At 46.5% G+C, this 16,554-nt stretch overlaps 1 pseudogene; it reads left to right on the top strand.

Annotated features, from left to right (window-relative positions):
* The first annotated feature begins 8,240 nt into the window (after window positions 1-8,240).
* On the top strand, window positions 8,241-11,351 carry LOC139703564 (protein transport protein Sec61 subunit alpha-like; annotated as a pseudogene).
* The last annotated feature ends 5,203 nt before the right edge of the window (window positions 11,352-16,554 follow it).

Raw genomic sequence — 16,554 nt, 5'->3', positions numbered from 1 at the left:
GATGGAAGTATCTTAAAGTCTGCTGATTCAGTTTAACCCAGAACTGAGAAATTTATGTGGCTGAACTGAACCCACAAAATTTGTAAGTAGAACAAATCACAAAACTCAACCAGATGAACTTTTAAACGAAATAATGCTACATCCATATATGAAAATACAAGGCAAGTTTTTACATATAATTATACTGCACTGATTTAAAAAAAAAAAAATGGAAGGGAAAGCAGTAGGGGAGAGGAAGGGAGCCAGGGGGAGGAAGAACAGGAGGGAAAGAGCAGGTATTGGGGAATGAGGTTGATCGAATTATATTATGTTTGTATGAATAAGCCACAATTAATACCACTGTTATGTGTAATTATAATGCACTAGTAAATACCATAAAAATAAATGAATCTTAATGGAAGGCTGTTTTTCCTTTAAGCAAAAGCCATTTCCTGGGGAGGGGTGGATACGTCTCCGAATATGCCAGAAAGATCCAGATTAGTACCTGAATTCTCTGTTTTCTGGTCCGCCCCTTTGTGCAGAGAACCAACTGCATGCATCTAGGCTATGAAGTAGAGAGCTAGATCTGTTGTTTCTTTTTCTCATATAGTTCTTATGAAGTGCATTTATAATAAAATGGTATTAATTGACCACAGTGGGATGCTCTTCTCACTATTTCTAGAAGTTCACTCACCTTATCTCTCAGTATTCTTATGCTAATTTTAGGTTTTAGTAGAACTGTAACTTTCTCAAAGAATATGCAAACCAGGCTCTTAAGTTTGGGCTCATAGAAGTCAAAAGTATGACTTATACATGTTAGATATGACAAGAGGAAAAACTATTGTAAAACTGCAATTGCATATAACGAATCAAAATGCGTTCTGCTGTCATATATATCTAATTAAAATAAATAAATAAAGTTTAAAAACTATCCTATTAGCAGTAGGGGCTTAGAGATATTTTTAATGCCTCATTTTCAGAAACAAACCAACGATTATATTTGTAAATATTAACAGTAACAACACAATTTCTAAGTTTTCAATATAAGGTTTTAAAGATCCTGTACTGTGTGCTGCAAGTCTGCAGGGACAAAAGAGCGAGTATCCAGAGAAAGGCTCCCGCCATAGGCTCCATGTCCACATTCTTAGGGGCGCTCCCAACCACACCCACATTTTGCTAGGTGCAGAAGTCTGGCGCGCACTCTCCTCTCCTTTCATCTTGGACCCAGAGTGTAGATACAACCTACAGCCGAACCCACTCACCAGCCACCCAGCGCTCCTCGCCTGGACACCAGCGGATCCCCGCGTTCCAGTCGGCTCTGGGCCGGCCCTCCTTGGGTGAGGAACTTTTGCAATTAAATAATTAATTAAATAATTATTAAAATAATAACAATAGTGATAAAACAGGAATAGATAATTTTCATAGTTTGCTAAGACCAGAGTTAACACTAGAAGTACTAGCATTTTAGTTGAAACATGTAACTTCTGACTAACTTTTCATATATCTTCACTCCTTCTTAGGGCTTCAGGGAATCAGGAAAGCTCACCATCAGGCAATCAGCAGTGATGAGGAAAACACTGACAAGTAGCTTGCTGGGAGGTTGCATTTGGTAATTATAAAAATGCTACAGGAGGTAGAATGATCTTCATTCATTCATCAGATGCTTTTCTGGTGCCTGCTGCATGTCCTGGGATCTGAATCTTTTATTTCTAATCTTAAAGCAAACATAAATTAATGATTTATGTTAAAGGTCCAAAATTAAAAACAACAACAAAATAAAACCTATAAACCAAGCATTCTGTTAGTTTGTGTATGTGCACCAAATAGGGGAAAGAACTTGAAATTGTCATGATCCTCCAATAAGAGAAGAAACCAACAGCTGATATGCAGAACCAACTGTCACTAATAAGGAGAACTGTAGATACAGTCTGCCTAAATGAAACTGAACAAGTGGCATTTCTTGACCAATGCCTTCAGTCCTCTTCACACAGCTGGGTAAGCCCAGGGCACTGGGAAGCTTGAGGACCTGCCCATGAGAGGAAGAAGGATCATGTTGGCCAGCTGCTGTGAAGCCCTGTCTCAAGGTTCTTCACAGGTTAAACACGGCTCCACTCATTTCCTTTCTTGATTAGCTATTTTCTTCCTATAAATTCTTATTTCTACATGTCTTATTTAAATGTGAGAATGTATTTAATTTAACTTTCATACTGGTAGCCAATTTGCTATTAAATCCTAATATAGAATTATTTCTATGAAAAATATTTTTTCCCATAATCCCTCAAACAAATCCTAGAGAACCAATAGACTTCAGAGAGAATAAATGTCATCTTTGTGATATAAACTACACAGCTCGGCATCTATTTGGGTTCTCTCTGATAAGCTGTGTTCTCTATAATTAGTTCTTGGAAGCTGTGGCTTTAACAACCAACACATGATGCATCAAGATTACATAAATCTCAATTTAAGAAGAATATTATCATAGGGTTCATGTTTGTGTTTACCCCCAATGCACATTCAAGGTATTTGAAACTTTGTATCAAATCCAGCCTGCCAAGCCTAGGAGGACCTTCTGTAGCTAACACTGGTGTCTCAGAACTTCAAGTATACAAACAATAATGCATGGATATTTTGAAAAGTGCTTACAGGAACATTTTGTCTAACTATGTGGAGACAGACTCACAGACATGTTGCTGGTGCTCTGCAGGAATAGAATTACAGATGCTTAGGATTAAAATGGATATCAGAGTTAGCAGGCCAACATTCCATTCAAACACTACCATGCCCTAAGTGTGGTCCTTGATGGTGTCCACCTCTGAGAGCCAATGAAATTTCTTGAGCACTCAGGCAGGTTCACCAGGAAAGGAGGGAGACAGAACCTTCTTCAATCATAGCACAAAGACTGTCATTCACTGATACAACCATAGTGGATTCCAGGGGAAAGATTCTATGGTATGAAAGACATAAAAGGTGACTCTAATTTTTTTTTAGTCCTTTGGGAGTAGAAAAATGAAAACAGAGTGGAGTTTATACTTGAAAGTATTTTTTATTAAAAATGAAATTAAAAATCTAATCTTGATGTATAAAGAACATTGAGTCATCAAGAGGCAAAGTTTCTAAATATAATTTTATAAATGAATAATCTAAACTGCACATCTTTCAATATAGAAACTTTAAAAAAGAATAACACCAATAAGTTTAGGTTGAAGATCTCATTTACTAAATGGAGCAATTAGTATAAAAACAGAATGCCAATCTACACAGTGCACCAGTTTGAGAAGAAACTGAAAGAGAATTTAAAATTTTATGAGTTTAGGTATTGAAATTGTTAGGGCAAATGGCAAAAAGCTAAGAAACTCATCTGCAAATGTATATACTTAAATTCTTGTTGACCTCAAACAAGTTCAGAAAATATAGTGGAAAATCAGTATATATTTACACTGGGACAGGGTGTGTGTGGAGGGGGCTACAGGGGATCGAATTCAGGGGCACTCGACCACTGAACCACATTCCCAGCCCTATTTTGAATTTTATTTAGAGATGGTCTCACTGAGTTGCTCACTGCCCACGGTTGCTGAGGCTGGCTTAGAACTCAGGATCCGCCTGCCTCAGCCTCCTGATCTGCTGGGATTACAGGCATATGCCACCATATCTGGCACAAGGGATATTTAAAAAAAATCCCTAGAGAATTGAGTTTAGATTCCATCTACCTGGAGATACTACATTATTCACACTAACCAAACATATAAATATGTGATAGGGTCTAATTACCAATTAAAGTTTTTTTTTTTCTTCAAAAAAAAAAAAACTGGGAGAAAAGAGTTGATGTGTTTTTTTTTTCTCCTTTGAAGTTAATAGATGAATATTATCATAGGCTGCATGTTTGTGTTTTCCCCCAATGCACATTCTAGGTCTTTGAAATAAAGTTGTATATAAATGTGCTTGAGTTATGAGGTGGGGCCTTCCCAAGATGAGCTTGACATATTCATGCTATCCTCATGAATGAGATTAGTGTCTTTATTAAAGAGATTCCAATGAGTTCCCTGGTTGGTTTTCCCATATGCGGGCACTAACAATGATGCCATGTACAAAGGAGGAAGTAGGTCCATATAATGCAATATTATTCAGTCTTAGAAAAGAAGATAATTCTGACATCACCACATGGATGAATATTGAAAATAGTAAGTTAAATAGACACAAACAGAAAACCAAAATATATTTTTTGTGGTGCTGGGGATTGAAAAAATAAAATATTGAATGAGTACATTTATATGAGATATACTAAAACCCAAGTCTACTCAAGTCTGTTATGGAAAATGCCATAGTATTTGCATGTAACCTAAACATCATCCAGTAGGCTTTAAATAATTTCTAGATTGCTTATAATACTTAGTACAATATAAAGGCTATGTAAATAGTTGTTATATTGTACTATTCAGGAAATAATATCACAAAAAATATCTACATGTTCAGTACATATGCAATTTTATTTTCAAGATATATTTATATGTATATTTTAAATATATATTTGAAAAAGCAAATTTTCAAAGGCAAATAGTCATTTCTTAAGACAATGAAGCACATCATATCATGAAAGATTCAAGGAGTTAAATGCACCTATCAAAAAAATCTTCCAATCTTCAGTCCTTTGTTTGGTACCAGAAGTGCTTTCAAGTTGATTAAGGAAGTTATTGGTCAACTTTAATGTGGATAACTATAGTTCTGGGAGAATAAGGACATTCTCTGACTAGGAAGAAGAAAATCTGGAGTCAAAAATCCAGCTTTGTAATGTTCCAATTGGTAACTGGAAGTAAGCACTCAGCTAGAAGTTAGGATTACATTCATAGAGTAATCAACACATGTCTGGAGGCATGGGTTGACTCCACTTGGAGGCTGGATTATAGCAGACAGGTCTGAGGAGCAAAGTCATCCTACTCATCTAATGTGAGGCAGCTGGCAAAGAAAATATAAAGTTCACACAGCAACTCAAGTTTTCAGACCATAGTCTTCAAGTAACAGGTACAGAGAAGACAATTTGTGTGTTCAATTAATTTTCAGATTATAAAGAACCAAAAAAAGAAAGGCTTAATGTGTCATGACTGACAGTGCATTCAGTTTCCAGAACTCTACAACTTGGCTCCTAATGATTTACTGTGTGGGGATGATAACAAATTATGATTTCTACCAGAAGTGTGGATAAATCAATGCTAGAAATCAAAACACATGAAGAGGCACTGCCTAACAATATGTGGTAAATAACCCTGCATACAAATTCTTCTTTTCACAACTCAAAGAAGCTAGATAGGAGCTGGGCACAGTGGTGCATGCCTTAATCCCAGCGGCTCTGGAGGCTGAGGTAGGAGGATCATGAGTTCAAAGCCTGAGCAAAAGCAAGGCACTGAAAAACTCAGTGAGACCCTGTCTCTAAATAAAATACAAATAGGGCTGGAGATGTGGCTAAGTGGTCTAGTGCCCCTGAGTTCAATCCCTGGTACAAAAAAAAAAAATAAATAAAAATAAAAAATAACCATTAGAATAGCTAAAGCTGGAGGCATCAGAAAACCCAGTTTCAATTTATACCACAGAACCATGGTACAGCATAAAAACAGACACATAAACCAATGGAATATAATATAAAACACAATTACAGTTATCTGATTCTTTAAAAATATGCCAAAAAACATACACTTGAGAAATGATAGGCCCTTTAGTAAAAGGTGCTGGGGAAACTATGAAGTCATATATAAAAGAATAAAACTAGATTTCTATCTCTCACCCTATACAAAAGTCAACTCAAAATGGAACAAAGACCTAAAAATTATACCAGAAACTTTGCAAATTACTGGAAGAAAACATATGAATAGCACTCTAATATTTAGGTGCAGGCAGTGACTTCTTCAATAAGACTCCTAAAACTCGGAAAGAAATACCAAGAAATTGATAAATGGAATGACACAATTTAAAAGCTTATGCACAACAAAGGAAACAATGGAATGAAGAGATTCTATATAATGGGAGACAATCTTTGCCAGCTACTCTTCCAACATAGTATTAACATGTAAATTATATAAAGAACTCAAAAATCTCAATCCCTGTCCCCCACACAACCAACCAAATAACCCATTCAGGAAATGGCAAATGAACAGAACAGACACTTCTTGAAAGAAATACAGATGGCCAATAATTACAGAAAGAAAAAAAAAAAAAAAAAAAAAATATATATATATATATATATATATATATATCATCTTTAGCCATCAGGAGAATGCAAATCAAAACTACATCGAGATTTTATCTACTTCAAATTAGGATTGGCAATCATCTAGAACACAATCATCTAGAACAACAGTAAGTGTGATTAGGATGTATGGAAAAAGAGTTCTTATATACTGCTAGTGGGAATATAAATTACTACAACCTTTATGAAAATCAATATAGAGGGTCCTCAGAAAACTAAGAGCTACCATATTATCCAGGTATACCACTACTCAGAATTTATCCACAGAATTAAAGTTAGCATACTTGAGATATACATGCATGCCCATATTTATTTCAGCACAATTAAAAACAGTGAAGTTATGGAGTCAGCCTAGGAACCATAAACAGATGACTAGATAAAGAAAATGTGGTATATATACACAATGGAGTTTTACTCAGTCATGATTAAGAATAAAATTATGTCATTTGTAGGAAAATGGATGGAACTGGAGATTATCATGTCAAGTAAAATAGGCCAGACTCAGAAAGACAAATATTGCATGTTTTCTTTCTACATGTAGACTAGAGGAAGAAAAGAAGAATACAAAAGCAGTAGGGAGACTATTGGGGAAGAGGAAAGAGAAAAGTGGGAGGTAAGCAGGCGGGGACTAGATACATCAAGCATGTTGTTGAATGCATTTATGGAAATTTCACATTGAAACCAATTATTTTATGCTATAAAAACCTATTGAAGTAGTTTTGATTTAATGCACAGTAAATCAAAACCCTTAAAACCAGTCTTGAAAAAAGTTGTTGATGAGTGAGCCATTTGCCAGGTGCATAGGCCATTTCCTTGAGAGGATAGCTGCTTTCCAGAGGAGCAAACCCCCCTGGACAAGTTTTCATTGTTTTCCAGATTTACCTTTGGGATGATAAGTCCCTAGAATAAAGATTGATTCCTGTTGACAGGACATAGTCAGCTCCGAGGCTGGAGGTAATCTCATGTCAAAATTTCATTTTTATGAAATTTTACATTTCTTATTCTTGTTTTTTTATTTCAAACATATTCCACTTTAAACATGTTCTATGTTAACAGATTTTACTTGCATTCTTCCCTTAAAATTGTTTATTAAGCTGAGTGTTGACTGACTTGAGAATTATTAACTCCTGGGGGCTCAGTCAGAGGAGGACCCTAAGATTTTATGGCATTTACCTCTTGAAGGCCTTTTCTTAAAAGTGAAAATCATGTTTTCAACAGAGGGATGGGAAAAGTAACATTTTGAAATAAGTCAAGAACATTCTACACAGAAAAGGACTATCCTAGAAGGTGAACGACTTCACCAAAGACTTATTCAACTTGGGAAAAGGAAATTACCTAACTCTGGCCCTCCATATCCATACTGTCTCACCTAAGAAAGACAGTAAAGCTAAGAAGTATCAGTGAGTGGCACAGCTCAGAGGCTCAGGGCTATTAAAATACTGAGACTCAAAAGATTGCAGATGCATCTTCTCTTCCCATACAACATGAATAAGTTATATAATAATAATAAGCTGTATAATAATGGTGGATTACACATGGAGGAACTGCAAAACTTGGATTAAATCATTACTTTCAAAACTGTCCCCTCAGTCACCATCCTGCTCCAGAGCAAAGTGATCCTCTGGCTGGCTGCCAGGGCCCAAGCCTTCGCTGACTGGCCCCCTGTGGCCACCACCGTTCCCGCTCCTTTCAAAGGCAGGCCCCCCCCAAAGCCAGGAGGTCTTGGCAGACACCTGGACTCCTACCCAACTTTCACCCCCACATCCACGGTTGGGGCCCAGCTGCTTTGCACCCCCAGATCCTCAATTCATCTTAGATTTTCTGAAATTCTAAGAAGAGTCTGGTGTGACTTTGCCTAATCTTCTGTAAGTTTTCCCCACCTTCCTTCCCAAAGTCCAGTCTTTCCCATGGGATCCCTCAGGCACCCTGCAGGGACCCATCTGCAGTTCCAGCCTGAGCCAGCCTGTGTGTCATCAGAGTGAGGGCCTTAGAACTTAGCAAGAGATTAAGGCCACAGAGAACCGAGATGTGGTGGTGGCTGCCCTTGGCCACTTCTGGGACCTGCCTGGGGCAGAGGGGCTACCCGGGGGGCTTTGAGTGGTGCTGTAAGGAGCCAAAATGGTGGAGCAACAGGGACACCCCCCCAGGATAGGCAAGAAGAGGGTGGAGCAGACACAGGAAGCTTGCAGCTGGAAGGACCACCTGTTACCAGAAGTTCCACCACGGTTCAGCGTGCAACCTGGAAAGTGGGGTGTGGAAGGGCCCCTAGGGTGGACAGTGCAGTTGGTCCTTCTTCCCTTAGGTGGGGGAACAGTCCACGCTGGGAGGGAGGTGGACAGTACAGATGTCACAGGGCTCTTCCCCCCAGGTGACACTATTGCATGAAACAACCCAGTTCCCAGAGATCAGTGGGTAGTGACTTGCAAGAAATGACCATGTTAAACATTCAGAAAGCTCCTAAGGCCCTCACCCTGCCATTGCTGTAACCCACCTTTCATTCCAGACACTTGTCCGGCAGGTGCTGTTAAGCACCAGGCGCTTCTGTGGGTACTAACAATACAAAGGGATATAACGTGAGACATGTGAGAATCAGTGTCATCCTAGGGCCCCGGGTTAGAGTAGAGCAGAGAAGGAAGATGGGGCAACTGGGGAAGAGTGTTACGGGTCCATCTAGAGAACCTGGTAGGTGCAAAGGCCCTGGGGCAGAGATGAGGTGGTGTGGTTAAGGGTCAGTATGTGGCTCAGTGGAGCAAGTGAGGGGAGTTCAGAGAGGTCATTGGTGGCAAGAGGAGCCAGAACAAGTCCCTACTCTCTCCCCCTGGGATTGCTGAACTTCCTCCTTTACAGAATGCTCAAGCTTTCGTGTCTCCAGATTCTTGACCACAGGGATATCAGCTGTTGTCCCACACAGCCAGAGGCAGCAGGAAGAGGGGCTGTCAGAAGATCACCAGGGGGATGCCAGGGAGCCAGGGAAAGCTAGGACAGCATTTCTGTCACAGACATCCCATCCATGTGGTCTACAGGATAGATTGCCCATTTGAGTGGCTGTCCAGAAGGTGATGCGAGTCTGGCTGTCCCAACTCTGGGGTGACAGGAAAATGCTGTCCCAGGGAGAGACTGGGATGTCAAAGTCCCCAGCCATTAGCCATTCTTCCCACAGATGTCACATCTAGGGAAGCACCCTCCTGGCAGCAGGGGCCATGGTGACAGTGTTTCCCACTGTGCTTTTGTCCTAAAGTCAGTCTCACACCATTTCTGAAGTGTTTGGACCTTGGCACCCTGTGCTTCAGTGTCCATGGTCAGTCTGTTGCCTGTTGCTCAGGCCAGGCCTCTTTCTGCCTATTGCTGAGGCTGAGGCAGGAGGATCTCAACTTGGAGGCCAGCCTCAGCCACAGCAAGGCCTCAGCAACTCAGCAAGGTTCTGTCTATGAATGAAATACAAATACGCTGAGGGTGGGTTTCAGTGGCCGAGGTTCCATCCCTGGTGACAAAATAATCTGGAACATGACCCCTGACTGTGGGTTCCGTGAGTCTCCTGGCTGAATCTCCTGGCTGATTCTGTTCTCCTGCCTCTGCTTTGGCCAGGAGGAGGCTTAAGACCCAGCGGAGTCCAGCCCCTTGTCCTTCCCTTCATGTTTGTGTCCTCCTCTGCCAACAGGCATGGAATTGGAGGGCGCCATTGTTGCACTGTTCCATCTCTGGGCCATGCACACAGATAAGTCTGAGCACTTAAAGAGGCTTTCTACTGCCTGAATATCCCTGACCTCATGAACCTCATCGCCACCATCTTTATCTTTACTATGGTCATCCATTTCCAGGTGTGTCCAGCGTGAGAAAGTCTGCATTTCTTTTTCTTTATTTTTTGGTACCAGGGATGGAACGCTGGGGCACTTAATCCCTGAGCCCTGTCCCCAGCCTTTTTTATATTTTATTTAGAGACAGAGTCTCACTGAGTTGCTGAGGCTGGCCTCCAATTTGCAGACCTCTTGCCTCAGCCACCAGAGCTGCTGATGATGACAGGCCTGGACCACTGTCTCTGGCTTCAGTATAATTGTTTTTTTTCTTCTTTTTGTTTTTCTGTTTAGATATGAATGCCCGTAGAGTGGACTTTAGTACATTTTGAAACCAGTTTTTATGTTTTATTTTATTTTTTTTCTGTGTGTGCCCTAAGCACAGTGGGAGTGAGGGAAGGGGGAAGGTGCTTTCCAGCACTGTCAGAAGCCAGGTCACCAGAGCTGGTGCCACCTCTTGTGTCTCTGGACCATAGGGGGCAGCGAGGCAGTGAAGAGCCCTTTTCTGTGTCCTCAGGGCTTCCAGTAGACCTGCCCATCAAGAATGGGTGCTACCAGGGCCAGTTCCACACCTACTCCATCGAGCTCTTCTTCACTTCCAACGTCCTGATCGTCCTTCAGCCCACCCTGGTCCCCACCTCTACATCATCTCCCAGATGCTGATGGCCCGCTTCAGAGGGCACCTGCTTGTCAGCCTATTGGGCACCTGGTCTGTCAGTCAGATGTTCCCAAGGAGGCTCTCCTGGCCACAGAGCATGTGGTGCTTCTCAGCATCTGTGTGTCTTGCTCCTGACCAAGTGTCTCACCCACAGATCTCCTCCTCTGTGTATTTTCCCAAATTCTGTGCAGGACGTTTTTTGTAACAGGGACTAAACCCAAGGGCCCTTGATCCCTGAGCCCTGTTCCAGCCCAGTTTATAGCCGGGGTCTCACTGAGCTGCTTAGGGCCTTTCTAAGTTGCCGAGGCTGGCCTCCAACTTGCCATCCTCCTGCCTCAGCCTCCTGAGTTGTGGGGAGACAGGTGTGTGTCATTGTGCCTGGCTGCAATCACAGTCTTTGATCTGCTCTGGGTTCATCTCAAAGCTCAGGTTCAGTAGGTGCAGCATCCCAGTCCTTCTTTCTTCTTCCCAGGATATGCCTTCTGGAGGCCCCGCCCATGCCTACCCAGTTGTTGGCCTGTGTTACCACCTGTTTCCGACAGAGTCCTTTGGCTCCATGTTGGAGGACCCTGTCCATGCAGTAGTGTACCTCATGTTCATGCTGGGCTCCTGCACATTCTTCTCTGAGACCTGTTTTGAGGTCTCGAGCTCCTCTGCCAAGGACATAAGTATGAACAGACATTCTTAAATTGTCTACTCGGCTTGTTGCTTTGTCACAGGGGTGGTTTTTTACATGCAGATGGGCCACCCACCTTGGTGAGACAGTTCAGAGCATTAAGGACAGACTGACAGAGCTCAGCCATCAGCAGCAGGTCTGAGAACCTGAAGTCACAGTGGAAAATCACACCTTGTCTGGTCTTCTCCTTATGACACCTTGTTGGTCCAGGGACACTTAACTCCTGAGCCACCTCCAAGCCCTTGTTAGATTTCATCTGGAGACAGGGTCTTACTGAGCTACTCAGGGCCTTGCTAAGTGGCTGAGGCTGGACTCCAACTTGCGATCCTCCTGCCTCAGACTCCAAAGCTGCTGGAATGACAAGGGAGTACCCTCGGCCCTTAGGGCATTTTTAAAGTCCATGTAAATACATAGAGCTGCAGAAAGAGCCCTTTAAGTGCTATTCCCCTAGCAGAGACTAGGTCCTGTGGTATTAGTAGGGTGCACAGGGGTGTTAGCACATGATGCTTCAGGGAGGTGGTGGGGCCTCCTGAGGTTCTGGCCTCAGTCATGGGCAAGCCTGGTGGCCAGCTTGGGGGTTCTGTGGTGGCCCAGGGCTGACTGACTGCCCTCCCCCAGGTACGCCCCCATGGCGGCAGCCTCTGGGGGCTTGTGTCTTGGGGCCTCTTGGTCCTGGCTGCCTTCCTGGGTGCCATTGTCTTGGGGATGGGGATCCTGTTGGCAGTCACCAACATCTCCCAGTCCTTTGAGATTTTTGTCAAGGAGCCTAGCAAGGTGGGCAGCATGGGCCCCTGCTCTTCTAAGAGCCACGACTGTCAAGGACCAGGGAGGATGCCGGGCAGTTCCTCGGAAGGCAGTGGTGGCCAGGGGCAGCGGTGCTGTGGTGTGTGGGTACATCGTCGTCTGGCTGACTTCTGCCCCTCCTCCTCACCATGGGGCGGCCACCCTCAGCGGGGCTCCTCTCCTCCTTCTGGCTTTGGCAGCTGCAGCTGTGAAAGGGAGGGGAGTGCTGTCCCCATTTTCTGTCTGACTTTGGTTTTGGCCTCCCCTCCCCCCCTTCAGTGATGTGTGCAGCCACCATGGCGTCCCTGGTCCCCACAAAGGTGGCTTTTTGACTCTGGTTGGAAGCACAAAATCTCTGTGTGTGGCCTTAGGGTGGTCGAGTGTCGGGTCGCACCTCCTCTGGGGACATGAACAGTGTCACCAGCATGTCCTCATTGTCACCAGTGGTGGCACTCTCTGGGTGCAGACTGTTCCCTTGGTGGTTGTTGGGAACCTGGGCTCAGGATGACATGGCTCCCTGCCCGGCTGTGGGCGGCTACTCTCCCACCAAGTGTCCAGATGGGCCTGGTGCTGGGGCAGAGGCAGGAGTGCCATCCCTGCCACCTTGTGGCCACCTTGTGGCCAGGCAGCTTTGTCCTTGTCTGGGGGAGGCCTGGGGTTGCCACCTCCACCCTCCCCTGGCCAAGCTCAGTACCCTCAGGGGATCACCCTGCCACATCCACTTGTCCAGACTCCAGTCAGCCATGGTGTGTCCTCACTGCGCAGCTGCCCCCATGCCCCTGGGAAGGGACATCTTCTGCCTCTCTCTGTGTTTCTAGAATGTTCTGACTGCACTTAGGGACCAAATGCAAATATGGGGACAGTGAGATGCCACCAGCTCTCTCAGCATCCACCACATTCAGCCTCCACCACACTTGGAGGCCGGGAGGGAAGGTTCAGGCTCAGGGCCTGAGTTCAGGGTCAGGGGCTCAGGGTCCCTGGGAAGATGCTCTGGTGTCTGAGACAGAAATACAATGACATCTGTGGTGACAAGTGACGTAGACCATAAAGCTGGGGACCTTTCCTGAATTCTCAGAGGCCCCTCTCAGACTCAGTTGCAGGCTCCCTCGGGAGGGTGTCCCAATTTTGCACAGGCCCTATAATGGCTCAGTAGAGGTGGCACACTGTCCCAGAGATCTGGGACAAGAATCAGAGGAGCCCTGGCCCTGCCCAGGGCCCAGCACCTTTTCCTATGTGGCCTTGTCTAGACCCAGTCCCCAGTAGGGCAGCCCCACCACCAGCCACCTCCCAGTCCACAGGGGCCTCCACCATCCCTCTCCTGCTCCTGTTAGAGGGCAGGGCCTACCAGACCAGCGCTGGGGACTCCATGGCCTCTGGCAGGCAGGCCCAGTCCCTGGCTCCCAGGCTGTGGCTGGAGAGTGCCAGACTTCAGAGGAACTTGCCGTCCTGCTGGCCCCATGTGTCCTGGGCTTCCAGCCCATGGTCAGTGACCACAGCGGGTGGGTGGGCAGGGGCTTACCCAGCTTCCAGGAAACTGTCACTGTGCGCCAAAATGTCATAACAGATACAATGGATAAATGATAAATAAAGGCAACTTTTTACAAACTGCTGGTTCACGGTCTCATTTCTGCTCAGGTTCATCCCCAGAGACTTGCTTGCCTGCAGCCTGGCCTTCCTCCTGCTGGGAGCGTCCCCTTGTGCACATGCCTGCATCCCAATGACTTGGGATGGTGAGGCAACAGGATCCTGAGTTGGAGGCCAGCATGAGACCTTGTGTCTAAATATAAAAAGGGCCAGGGTGGGCATCCATAGTCCAGTAGCCCTGGGGTTTAGTCCCTGATACAGGGAAAAACAAAAACCCCAAGTAGGGAAACTCCTGCCCCAGGAAGTGCTGGGCCTTTTCTCTCTGCCCTGGGGACTTGGGGCTGTTCCTGGGGCTATTGCAAATCTGCCTCAGAGCCCAGGGTAAGGTAGCGTGTGCGTGGGGGTGGGGGGTGGACTGGGGCTCAGGGCCCTCCTTCAACCCCTCCCCCCCAGTGTCTGCCACTGACTTCGGTGGCCAGGTGGCTCTTCCCCCCTGGGGCAGACTCTGCTCACCACTTCCTCCATGAGGTCCCTGCTCAACCATGGAGCCCCCAAGGAAGAAGCTGATCCCCATTTTACAGGTGATGAAAGTAAGGCCCAGAGCAGTAGGAGGCCAGGAGGCAGCTGGGAGGCCAAGCTCCAGGTTCTGCCTACCCCAGGCTCCTGTGTGCAGTGACCTGGTTGAGGTTGGAAATGAGGGGTCCTGGTGGTGTCAGCTGCCACCCCTGGCTCTTAACCCCTGGGTTTCCTTCCCACTGCTCCCTCCACTGCTGACTCCCCCTGTACTCTGGCCTGGCCTGGTCCTCAGGAGCACAATACCCATGAGCCTCCAGTCCCAGCCTCTGGGTGGGTGGCTAAGGGAAGCGCAAAGCTTCCTGATGAGAGCCGGTGCCTGAGCATGTAGCACTGTCCGAGTGCTGTTGTCTGAGGGTCATCAAACACCGGCCCGAGCTTCAGCACCCATCACACCCACCAATGCATCTCCTTGGAGGCTCCCAGGGGTACTCTAACTACATCAGCACCCACCTCACTCCTTGCCCCAAAACTGGGGCCACATCACCCATCTGTCCATTCTAGAAGCATTAAAGCCTGGATGAGAAGCGAATAGACCAGAATAAGCAAAGGTCTAGCAGTTTCCATGAGCCCAGAACATGTGCATGCCTATAGGGCATGACTTGCTGCCCACTTCCCATCTTGGGGCTGCACACGTGACTGGGATGGCACCTGGCAATCAGCCAGGAGGCAGTGCTATGTGTGGTGACGGAAAAAACAGACCACCTCCAGGAAGGTCCAAGACTCTTTCACCCTCATGGACATCTCGTGCCTTCTCTTACAGACCATGGGATGGGTGTACACATGAACTCACTCCACTCCTCTGACCTTTGTCCTGATTGGCTCCTGTGCAGTATATTAGTTGTGTGTACTTCCTCAATAAATGAGATCCTGCTTTGACTGGTCTCCCTGGCACATCTGATTGTCCTCCAGCGAGGGAGGGCTGGGTGTGGGCAGCCAGTTGACCTTTGCCTCTCTTAGCTCATCCTAGTCAGGGTGTGCTTTCCCAATTTCTCCCACAGGTCAGGAGAAAATGGGGGGGGGGGGGGGGGTACAGACCCTGACACATGCCCTCTCCCCTCAATTCTGAGAAGAATTGTGCCTACAAGGACTTGGACAAGAGCCTTCATAACCCCAGCCCCTGTGGTGCACACCTTTAATCCCAGTGACTTGGGAGGCTGAGGAAGGAGGATCACAAGTTCAAGGCCAGCCTCAGCAACCTAGCAAAACCCTGTCTCAAAAAATAGGGCTGGGATGTGGCTCTGTGATCGGCCACCCCTGGTTAATCTCCAGTCCCTACAGTTTAAAAAGAATATGCTGAACACTGGGTGATGGCATGTATCCTGAAGTCTTTAGGGACCAAGGTACTGCGTGTGCAATTCCAAAACGCAGGACACTGTAAGTGGCATGGACAGCGCAGAGGTTGATGGGATGACAGGGAGCTCCTTATGGCGGGTCTTGGGCTCAATTGCAATTCTTCAGCCTTGCACTTGGTAAGTCTCAAAGTCAATGTCAGACAGACGCCTTGATCTGGTTTGGGGGTCTCCAGAGAGGAGGCCTGGGGAGCTTGTGGTCAGGGACCAGAGGCCAAGGGTGGGCACAGCCGGGCAACTTCCAATGAGAACCCCTTATGTGCCTTCCTGTGTTGTGGTCCCAGGGACTGAACCCAGGCTTGCCTACCCGCCGACCGTTCCAGCCTTTAGAGACAGGGCCTCTCTGAGTTGCTGAGGCTGGTCTCCACCTGGTGAGCCTTCTGCCTCAGCCTCCCCAGGCACTTGAATGACAGACACACCCCACAGCACCAAGCTCCGTTCCAAGACGTCCCCCTCCCCTATACCAGCCAACACCTACCTCTGACGTGGCCTCCCCAAGCTCTGCTCCTCTCCTGATGCGGAGCAGGTGGAAAAGGAGCTGGGCAAGTGTGGCTATGCCCCAGGAGCGGGGAGTGGGCTGCGCAGGAGTGGTAGGGGGAAGTGGCCACGACCCAGGGGCGGGGAGTGGGCGGTACAGGAATGGAGGGCGTGGCTAGGCGCCAGGGGCGAGGTGTGGGTGGGGCATGGGCGGGGCAGGAGTGTGGGGGGCCTAGGGAGCGTGGCTATGCCTCTGGGGAGGGGCTTGGGCTGGGCGTGGGAGAAGACCCCCAGGAACCCCAAGGAGGCGACAGCGCATCTTCGCTGAGGGCCTCCTGAGGCCCAGAGGATCCGGCCAAGGTCCACACTTCGTCAGCATTCGCAGCTTGCCTCCTCAAGGGAGGGCGCGGCTGTCTCCCGCTGGTGGCCTGCCCTGCGGCTGCGGG

This window comes from Marmota flaviventris, chromosome Y, assembly GCF_047511675.1.
Source record: "Marmota flaviventris isolate mMarFla1 chromosome Y, mMarFla1.hap1, whole genome shotgun sequence".
Taxonomy (NCBI): domain Eukaryota; kingdom Metazoa; phylum Chordata; class Mammalia; order Rodentia; family Sciuridae; genus Marmota; species Marmota flaviventris.
Note: the sequence above shows the minus strand (reverse complement) of the source record. Positions and strands in the feature narration are given on the sequence as shown.